The sequence below is a fragment of the Orycteropus afer genome, unplaced genomic scaffold (genome assembly GCF_000298275.1).
Source record: "Orycteropus afer afer isolate SDZICR_OR568_19922 unplaced genomic scaffold, OryAfe1.0 scaffold00288, whole genome shotgun sequence".
Lineage (NCBI taxonomy): Eukaryota > Metazoa > Chordata > Mammalia > Tubulidentata > Orycteropodidae > Orycteropus > Orycteropus afer.
In genome coordinates this window covers 2634628-2645573 of record NW_006921875.1, presented here as the reverse complement: position 1 = coordinate 2645573, position 10946 = coordinate 2634628, and the positions used below count along the sequence as shown (strand labels likewise).

Here is a 10946-nt window from a genome sequence, read left to right as displayed (position 1 = left end):
GTGGAGGGTCGAAGAAAGAGGGGGAGGCCTTCAACGAGATGGATTGACACTGTGGCTGTGATGATGGGCTCAGGTATAGCAGGGATCGTGGAGCTGGCGTGGGATTGGGCAGTATTTCGTTCTGCTGTGCATGGGGTCGCTATGAGTCAGAAACGACTCGACAGCACCTAACAACAACAAACTAGCTGAGAGGTTGGTGGCTCAAACCCACCCAGAGGTGTCTTGGAAGACAGATGATAGGCTTCTGAAAGGTCAGAGCCTTGAAACCCTTTAGAGAAATCCTACTCTGCACATATGGGGTCACCATGAGTTAGAATCAATGCAATGGTACCAACAGCTTTATGGGCCTCAGTGAGCAAGCCAAGCACCAGATTATGGTCTTTGGAGACTTGAATTCCCTTATTAAACATTTCTAGTTTAGAAGACAAAGTAAAGTATTGTGATATAATGTGCAACCTGGAGATAGTTAACCAGAAGGGGAGACTTCCGGTAAGATGGAGGAATAGGCAGACAAGCAATACAGACCCTCTTCAACAAAGAAAAGAAAAACCAATTGACAGAGATACAGAAGATAATCCTGGAGGCCTGAGCTTTGAAAGAAACTATACAGAAGTGGATTAGGCACTAACTAGTGGAAAGACCTGAATGAAAACAGTGTGTATAGAGATGGTCAGAGCTGCAGACTGTCAGCTACTCTGACAGGACCAATAGCCTGAATATTTCCAAGTAGTATTAGGACCTGAGAATTGACCTAAAGAACAGCCCTAGTCACCAAGGACTGCAGGGATGACTGTGCTGGTGGCCTATGACTAGGAAGGGAAACAGCAAGGAGGGAGACAATCTGAGCTGTTGACTTTCCACTGGCTGGAGGGCACAGCCATTTTGATTGTTTACATGTGGCAGCCATTTTAGATATTTAAAGGACCAAGGGTGCAGCCATTTTGAATGTTTATACGCAGCAGCCATTTTGGCTATTTAAAGTGACCGAGGGTACAGCCATTTTGAATCTTTACAAGTGGCAACCATTTTGGATTTTAAAGTGATAGCATTCTCATTCAGATTCCAGGGACCTAAGAATAGGCTCTGTTTGCCAAGGTTGGTAGGGATGTACAAGAGGCTGACAACAGGAAAGGAGACAGGTGGTGAGTGTGTAAGTGCTGCCAACTAGTGAACAGAGGAGCACAGCACAGTACCCTGCTTGTATAGATAACATACAAACAAAACAAAGAAAAGGAAAATCGTGGGCAAGTCACTCCAACATACAATCACCAATTAAATATAAACACTAAAACATCACAATGCCTCAGAGACAACAGAACATCACAGTCCACACAAAGAAGCAAGATAAAGCAGGAGAAACAAGGGATGAGGATACAGACCCAAAACACATCCCTGAGGAGGATGCAGAACTGGAACTCCCTGATAAGGAATTACAAAGAATTATATTTAGGTATCTTCAAAGGATTGAGAGACAGATCAAGGAAAACACAGACAAAACCCTAGAAGAATTTCAGAAGAAAATACAAGAACAAAATGACAAAATAAATGAAAAATTAGAAATGATTCAAAATCTACAGATAAAAATCCAGAAAATTAATACTAAATTGTCAGAAACAGATAACACATTGAAAGGGCAAAAGACTAGAATTGATGTAATGGAAGACAGAATTAATGAGATTATGACAAATACCTGAATACTTCTTTGGAAAGGGATCAATCAGGAAAAGGGCCAAAACAAAATGAAGAAAGCCTAAGGTTCATATGGGATACCATCAAAAGGAATAACCTACATGTCATTGGAATTCCAGAACAGGAAGAGAAAAATAAAACCACTGAGAAAATTGTCCAAGATTTATTGAAAGAGAACTTCCCTGATATGATGAAAGATGAGAACATATCCATTCAGGAAGTCCAATGAACCCCAAATAGGATAGACCCCCCAAAAAAAATCACCAAGACATTTCATCATCAAACTTACTAAAACCAAAGACAAACAAAGAATCATGAGAGCAGCACAGGAAAAACAAAAATTTACCTACAAGGGACAACCAATAATACTAAGCTTGGATTTCTCGGCAGAAACCATGCAGGCTAGAAGACAATGGGATGCTATAAAACCCTGAAAGAGAAAAATTTCCAACCAAGAATTATATATCCAGCGAAAGTGTCCCTCAAATATATGGTGAAATTAGGACATTTCAAGATAAGCAGAAATTAAGGAAATTTGTTAAAACCAGACCAACCTTACAAGAGATGCTAAAGGGAGTCCTTTGGACAGAGAAGCAACAACAGCCAACAACAACTGCCCATTAACACACATGATGATATAACCCAGAAACCAACCTAGCTATGGAAGTATCCAAAGTAAAGAAGCCTACAAGATTGTAAACGGAACCAGAGACATCAATTGACAAAGGAGGACAATTACAAACCAAAAAGAGGGAAAAAACTGTGTTGTTACAGAACTTCTAGATGGTAGGGATGTCAAGACAACTATAAGACAGAACAGACTTCTAAACTTGGGAAGAAAACTATAAATCACAGGGTAACCTCAAAGAAAAATGATAAATCTTCACATCAAAATAAAAAAGAGGACTAGTAAATATTTAGCAAATACTAATACAATAGCAACAAAGGAAGTGGTAACACGATTCATAAACAAAATGAACTCAACATAGAAAATTATATGGAACAAAGAAATTGACACCACGATAAAGCACATAACAAAAATGACAGCAACAAATTCATATTTTCTAATAATTACATATCTGGCAAGGGACTTATCTCCAAGATTTATAGAAAACTCCAATGCCTCAACAAAGGAATTAACAATCCAATTTAAAAATGGGCAGAAGACATGAATAGACACTTCACCAAGGAGGATATTCAAGTGGCCAACTAATACATGAAGAGATGTTCACAATCATTGGCCATCAGGAGCTGTAAATCAAAACACCAATGAAATACACCATCTCACTCCAGCACTGATGGCAAGGTTCAACAAGACAGAAAATAACAAATGCTGGCAGGGATGTGGAGAGATTGGGATTCATACACTGCTGGTGGGATGAGGATGTGGAGAGATTGAGACTCTCATACACTGCTGGTGGGACGTGAAATGATACAACAATTGTGGGAAGCAATATGGTGATTCCTTAGAAAGCTGGAATTGGAAATACCATTTGACCCAGCAATCCCATTACTAGGTATATATCCTAGAGAGGTGAGAGCCAGGACTAGGAACAGATACATGCACACTCATGTTCATCACAGCACTATTTACAATAGCAAAAAGATGAAAACAACCTGTGTGCCCATCAGCGGAAGAGTGGATGACCAGATTATGGTACATACACATAATGGAATGCTATGCAGCACTAAAGAATAATATAGAGTCTGCAAAACACTGCACAATATGGATGAACTTGGAGGACATTCTGCTGAGTGAAATAAGTCATTCATAGAAGAACAAATATAGTATTAGTTCATTGCTGTGGAGGGTCAAGGAAAGGTTTACATATGGAGGGAAACTTTCTTTGTTGGTTGCCAGGGTGGAAAACGAGGAGAGGGAATACTGCAAAAAAAAAAAAATGCATTGACCCATGCCACTTTAGTTTTGTGTATTACACTGTACATAAATTATATTTCAATTAAATGCATTATAAAAAAAAAAGAAAAGAAAGCTAGAAGAGAAGAACATGCTCAGCATTTCTCAAGGTGAAGAACTGAAGAAAAAATTCAAGCCTTGAGTTGCAATATTGAAGGATTCTATGTGCAAAGTATTGAATGATGCAGGAAACATCAAAAGAAACTGAAAGGAATACACAGTCACTGTACAAAAGAAGTGATCAAATTGGGAAGTCACCTGGCCAACTGGCTGAAAGAGATTTCTATTTGTGCCCATTCCAAAGAAAGGTGATACAATAGAATGTGGAAATTATCAAACAATATTACTAATATCAAACACGAGTATAATTTTTGCTGAAGATAATTCAAAAATGGTTGCATCAGTATGTCCACAGGGAACTACCAGAAATGCAAGCTGGATTCAGAAGAGGTCATGGAACAAAGGCTATCTATCATTGCTGATGTCAGATGGATCTTGGCTGAAAGTAGATAATACCAGAAAGATGTTTACCTGTGTTTTATGGACTAAGCAAAGGCATTTGACTGTGTATATCGTAACAAATTACAGATAATACTGCAAAGAATGGGAATTCCAGAACACTTAATTGTGTTCATGAGGGAGGTGCACATAGACCAAGAGGCTGTTGTTCAAACAGAACATGAGGATACTGTACGGTTTAAACTCAGGAAGGGCGTGTATTAGGGTTGTGTCCTTTCACCATACTTATTCAATCTGTATGCTGAGCAAATAATCCAAGAAACTGGACTACAGGAAGAGGAACGTGGCATCAGGATTGGAGGATGATTTATTAACAACCTGTGATATGCAGATGATGCAACCTTGCTTGATGAAAGTGAAGATGACTTGAAGCACTTACTGATGAAGATCAAAGACTATAGTCTTCAGTACGGATTACACCTCAACATAAAGAAAACGAAAACCTATTTCTTTTGCATGATATTTTCCAGAGCCATCTGTGTAGTGGCATGCATCAGGACTGCATTCTTCTTTGTTGTTGTTGTTGTTGTTATGTGCCGTTGAGTCGGCCCCGACTCATAGCGACCCCTCCTTGGGTTTCCGAGGCAGTATCACTACGGAAGTAGATTGCCCCATCTTCCTTCCGAGGAGTGGCTGGTGGGTTTGAACCACCAGCCTTCTGGTTAGCAGTCAAGTGCCTTAGCCACTATGCTACCAGAGCTCCCATTTCTCTTTACAGCTGAGTAATTGGAAGGATGAGAGTTGATGAGGAAACAGCGGTCAAGAAATCAGACCTTGTATCGCACAGGGCAAATGTGCTACAAAAGACCTCTTTAAAGTGCTAAGGAGCAATGATGTCACTTTGAAGACTAAGGTGCACCTAAGCCAAGCTATGGTATTTTCAATCCTCATATGCATGTTGAAGCTGGAGAATGAATAAGGAAGACCAAAGTGTTGATGCCTTTGAATTATGGTGTTGGCAAAGGACACTGAAAATACCAATGGACTGCCAGAGAAGGAATAACTCTGTCCTGGAAGAAGTGCAGCCAGAATGCTCCTTGGAAGAGAGAATGGCCAGACTTCATCTCACCTACTTTGGTCATGTTGTCAGAAGGGACCATTCCCTGGAGAAGGATATTATGCTTGGTCAAGTGGAGGGTCAGCGAAAAAGGAGAAGACTCTCCTTAAGATGGATTGACACAGTGGCTGCAACAATGGGTTCAAGTTTAGCAAGGATTGTGAGGATGGTGCATGACTGGGCAGTGTTTCATTCTGTTGTACAGGGGGTCACTATGAGTCGGAGCCGACTCAACAGCACCTGATGACAACAGTCTAGAACTTGAGAAAATGGAACATTGGAAGGGTAAGTTGTTTATTTTCTTTTTTGGGAAGTTTTTTTTTTCCCCCTTTACTGTGGCAAAAACATTTGCCAATTTTACATAAAAAATTCAGTGACACAGATTACATTCTTCATGTTGTGCAACTATTATCACTATCCTTTTCCCCATTGTTCTCCCACCATTCACATAAACTCAATACTCCCCAAGCAAAAGCTCCCTCTTTCCTCTCCCATCCCTGGTAACCACAAATAAGCTTTGGTTTCTATATTTTTGCTTATTTAATAGAAGTGAGAGCACATAGAATTTGTCCTTTGGTGTCTGACCTATTTCTTTTGCACGATATTTTCCAGATCTATCCGTGTAGTGACACGCATTAGGACTGCATTCCTCTTTACAGCTGAGTAATTGGAAGGATGAGAGTTGATGAGGAATAAATCTCAGAAGGCAGGAAGGGATAGGAAAGGACAAAGGGAAATGGTAAACACAGGGAGGAAGTGGGAAAGTGCTGTTACACTGTGGGGATTGCAATAAATGTCACAGAACAAAATGTGCATGAATCATTGAATGGAAAACCAATTTGCTTTGTGAAATTTCACCTGAACCAGAATTAAGAAATAAATAAAGTCGATGAGGGAAAGGTTTGGAGAAAGGGGCACCTCAGTGGGTTTCCTGCATCAACATAGGGCATGCCGGGTACTAAAAGGCTCTGCAGTGCGAAAAGGATGATCAGGGCTTGTATCATCCTTTCTCAGTGGGGCTGGTCTGGGGTTGAGATTCATGCAATTAAACAAGGTTTTACGAGGCTTATGAAGAACAAGATGCTTTGGTGACTCAGTAGCAAAGGAAAGAGTATTGACTGCCTGCCTACCATGTGCCAGATGTGACAGGCCCTTGACCCGCATTCATTCACTAAATCCTAGGAAGGAGGATTGATCACCCCAGTCAAATGGAGGGAATCAGGGCTCAGAGAGCATCCTAAGCATCTTGCCTAAAACTACATGGATGATGGCGGCAGAGCCATTATACAAGCCCCAAGGTCCTGCTGTGCTTATAGGACTGAGTCAGTGCACACTACACACACCCAGGGCCTGGTCTCGGGAGCTCACATTTCAGTGATTGTTTGGGGCCAGGTGGGATGGGATGGACCGGTATAAAAACACCTCTTTCTAGGAGGTGCCTGAAAATCTCTATGAGCCCTAGCACGCCTACTTGGGTGACCTGCTGAGTGATGGGAAAATATTTCCCATTACCCATTACTTGGGTCTCTGGACACAGGCTTGTGAAACCTGCCAGTGAGGATGTGGGAGAGGTGGCAATGTCCTCTTAGTAAATGTGTGTGCGGTTCAAATCTATTTGAGCTCATAATGGACCTACTTTTCAGCACTGAAATGCTAATGAGAAAGACAGGACAAATCGATAGGAAGGGGACACGCATGTAGCCAAGACATTCAAAAGGATGTTGTTTGCTTCAGAGATGCTTCCCTTGTCATAAGATGGCAGGGGACAGGAACCACAAGTTATTCTGGGGTCTCTAAGCGTCACACATGCTGCATACATTTTTCTTCACTGAATCTTTGTAACAAAGTTGTGAGGTAGGTATAAATCATATTTCCATATTACAGATGGAAAAAGTAAGGCTCAGAGAGGTGAATCCACTTGCTCATGTTCAACACAGCTAGAAAGCAGCATAGCCAGGATTTGAACCAACTACCAGCCATAACCTGTGGAGGAACAGGAGGCAGCTATGGTAATGCTGGTGGTGGATTTAGAATAATAAAAAAAACAAAAACCTGTTGCTGTGGAGTTGATTCTGACTCATAGCAACCCTATGGGTTAGAGCAGAAGTGCTCTGTAGGGTTTCCAAGGCTGTAGTCTTTTCAGACATCCTCATCTTTCTCCCATATTAGAAGAATAATTGCTAATATTTATTTCATTAGGTGCCTTACAATGCACTCATTCCTCTATGAATTGCTTTATGTATTATTTCATCTCATCTTCCCTTTAACCCTTCATCACAGATACTGATTATTATCCCCATTTTGCAGATAGGGAAAGTATGGTTCAGAGAGTTCAAGTACTTGTCCCAGGTCACACAGCCAGGAATTGGTGCCACTGGGATTGGAACTCAGGTTGTCTGGTTCTAATATGCCACCAGGAATTCTGAGTAGGGACATACATCTTTGCTTAGAATTCTACTAAACCAGTTCTTGCCCAGCTGGGGAATCACAATCTTTCCCAAACAAGCAAGGCCCCTCAGAGCCCATTAAAAAGGAGAAACAGAGAGATCCCACAGCTGAAGCTGGCCTGAGGTGGTTCCTCTAATCCTCCACCCTTTGAGGGCTTCTTTTCTCTGTAAGCTACGTGAGGGCTAGGATCATGTATCATTCAAGTGGCTGAAACATGTTGTTGTTGTTGTTATGTGCCGTCGAGTCGGACCTGACTCATAGCGACTCTTCCTTGGGTTTCCGAGGCAGTATCACTACGGAAGTAGATTGCTCAACCTTCCTTCCAAGGAGCAGCTGGTGGGTTTGAACCATTAGCCTTCTGGTTAGCAGTCAAATACCTTAGGCACTATGCTACCAGAGCTCCTGCCTGATGCATAGTAGGTGCTAAATAAATGTTGAGGGTGCTTTTAAGGCAAAAGGAGAGTTGTCTTGGGCCAATGTCCTTGGAGAAGGAGATGCCAGTTCCAGAAAGAGCTTCCAACCAGGAGTGCAGAGACCTGTGTTCTAGTCCTACCCTGGCTCCCTGGGTGACCCTGCACCAACTTGCTAGACCTCATTTTCCTTGTAAGTAAGAGGAGGAATGGGGGTGGATAAGAAAACTAAACTTCTCATCCAGTTCTGCACCCCATGAAGTCCAAGAGGGCAGCCATAAGCCAGGACGGTGAGCCTCTGCTGACTGCATGGAACTTGCTTGCTCAGAAAAGCCTGTCTTGGTGCCTGTATGGCAGGACAGAGATGTAGTAAGGGGTGGGACGTGCCAGATGAGGCACAGAATGACATTCAAAGGTGCCACAAATGGGAAAGGCACCTGACTGAGGCAGGCAGGCAGACAAGATGGGGGAAGGAATTTCTGCTGATGCATGACTGCTGTCAACATCTATTCATCTTGAAATTAGGAGTGAGGAGCAATTTAAAGACTGCCCTGGGCAGTCAAATGGGGGGTGCAATTTAGATTGCCCCTGGGCACTCGTTACCTTCACTATACCCAAGGAGGGATATCAGAGGTCAAGGGTTTTGAACACAGGACATGTGCACAGGGATTGAACGAGAGTTTAATGGGGCTTTCCTGAGTGAGAAGCACATGGTCAGTAAGGCTGAAAAAGTTCTGGAAGTTGACAGTCTTGATGAAATTCCAAGGAAATTGAGCTCAGCTGTGGAGCCAGACACTTCAGACCCTGATGGTCCAGGGGCAAGGCTGGTTCCTCCAAGGGCACGCTGAGGTCCTGTGCTCTGGGGAGGCCAGCCTGCCCCTCTACATTCACTTCACTCATGGCTCTTCACCCACCCTCTTCACCATGGGGGATGAAGGACAAACCCGTCAGGAAAATTGTCCAGTATTCCTGGGCATCCTGGGACCTTAGGGAAAAAGGACTATTCCCAACAGCACTGGGCCCATTTCAGAAAGGGGAATAGAGAGAAGAGCAGTAGAAATGAAGGAAGAGGAGAAGGAGGAGAAATAAAAAAGAGAGGAGGAGAGAGAGGTCATGAGGGCAGAAGGTGTGGAAGCATTGACAGGTGAGGTTGCAAAGTTTGTGTGACGCTTCTGATCCTAAAGGGAACCCTGGGCAGGCTGAATATTCAAGTGGAATCAAATGACCTAAGGGTAGAATCACCCTGTCCTCAACTCTCTGTTAGACACAAGCTGTTGTCTTAAAGGCAGAAGAAATAGGAATGGGAAATCCCTGCTACTCCCTGCATCATTCCTGTCTGTTGTGTTTTGTTTCCCTGGGGTCTTCTATGCACAGTCCTATATTGACACAAAGTTGGCACTGAGCCATGGTTACTGGGAAGTGCAGGAAATCAGTGCATGTCAAAGCAGATACACTGAGACAATGCCAGAAACCACCTCCTCAGACCTGGGTCATGTGTGTTGTCATGGTGATGGGAAGAAACTGGAGAAGATGACATCATATTGTTGTTATGTGCCGTTGAGTTGTCTCCTACTCATAGAGACCCTATACACAGCAAAACAAAACACTGCCCAGTCCTGAGCCAGCTCCATGATTCTTGCTATACTTGAGCTGCCACCGTGTCAATCCATTTCGTTGAGGGCCTTCCCCTCTTTCGTTGACCCTCCACCTTACCAAGCATGACATCTTTCTCCAGGGGATGGTTCCTTCTGACAACACAACCAAAGTGTTGTTGTTGTTGTTAGGTACCATCAAGTCATTTCCTACTCATAGCGACCCCATGCACAGCAGAATGAAACACTGCCCGATCCCGTGCCAGCTCCATGATCCCTGCTATATTTGAGCCCATCGTTACAGCCACCGTGTCAATCCATCTTGTTGAAGGCCTCCCCCTCTTTCGTTGACCCTCCACCCTACCAAGCATGACCAAAGTATGTGAGACGAAATCTGGCCATTTTTGCCTCCAAGGAGCATTCTGGCTGCACTTCCTCCAGGATAGACCTATTAGTTCTTTTAGCAGTCCATGGTACTTTCAGCATTCTTCGCCAACACCACAGTTCAAAAGTATCAATTCTTCTTCAGTCTTCCTTATTCATTGTCCAGCTCTCACACGCATATGAAGTGATTGAAAACACCATGACTTGTGTCAGGTGCACCTTAGTCCTCAAGGAGACATCTTTGCCCTTCAGCACTTGAAAGAGGTCCTTTGCAGCCGATTTACCCAGTGCTATACGTTATCTTATGGCCTGACTGCTGCTTCCATTGGCGTCAATTGTAGAACCAAGCAATGTGAAGGCTTTGACAATTTCAATCTTCGTCGTAATGTTGCTCATAGGACCAGTTGTGAGGATTTTTGTTTTCTTTATATTGAGATGTAATCCATACTGCAGACTGTATTCTTTAGTCTTCATCAGTAAGTACTTCAAGTCATCCTCAATTTCAGTAAGCAAAGTTGTGTTGTCAGTGTATCACAGGTTGTTAATGATTCTTCCTCCAATCCTAATGCCATGTTCTTCTTCATATAATCCAGCTTCTTGGGTTATTTTCTCAGCATGCAGATTAAATAAGTATGGTGAAAGGATGCATCCCTGACACACTCCCTTCTTGATTTTAAACCATGTAGTGTTCCATTTTTCTGTTTGAATGACAGCCTCCTGGTCTATGTACAGGTTCCTCATGAGTACAATAAAGTGTTCTGGAATTCCTATTCTTCTCAATGTCATCCACAATTTGTTATGAGCCACATAATCAAATGCTTTTGCATAGTCAACAAAACATAAGTAAACATCTTTCTGGTGTTCTTTGCTTTGAGCCAAGATCCATCTGACATCAGCAATGATATCCCTCATTCCACATCCTCTTCTGA

General features: G+C 42.6%; 1 protein-coding gene across 1 annotated transcript in view; it reads right to left on the bottom strand.

Moving 5' to 3' along the window:
• Positions 1 to 10946, bottom strand: part of KAZN (kazrin, periplakin interacting protein) — a 668025-nt gene that overhangs the window by 10541 nt on the left and 646538 nt on the right. The gene's annotated exons all lie outside the window — the stretch shown is intronic.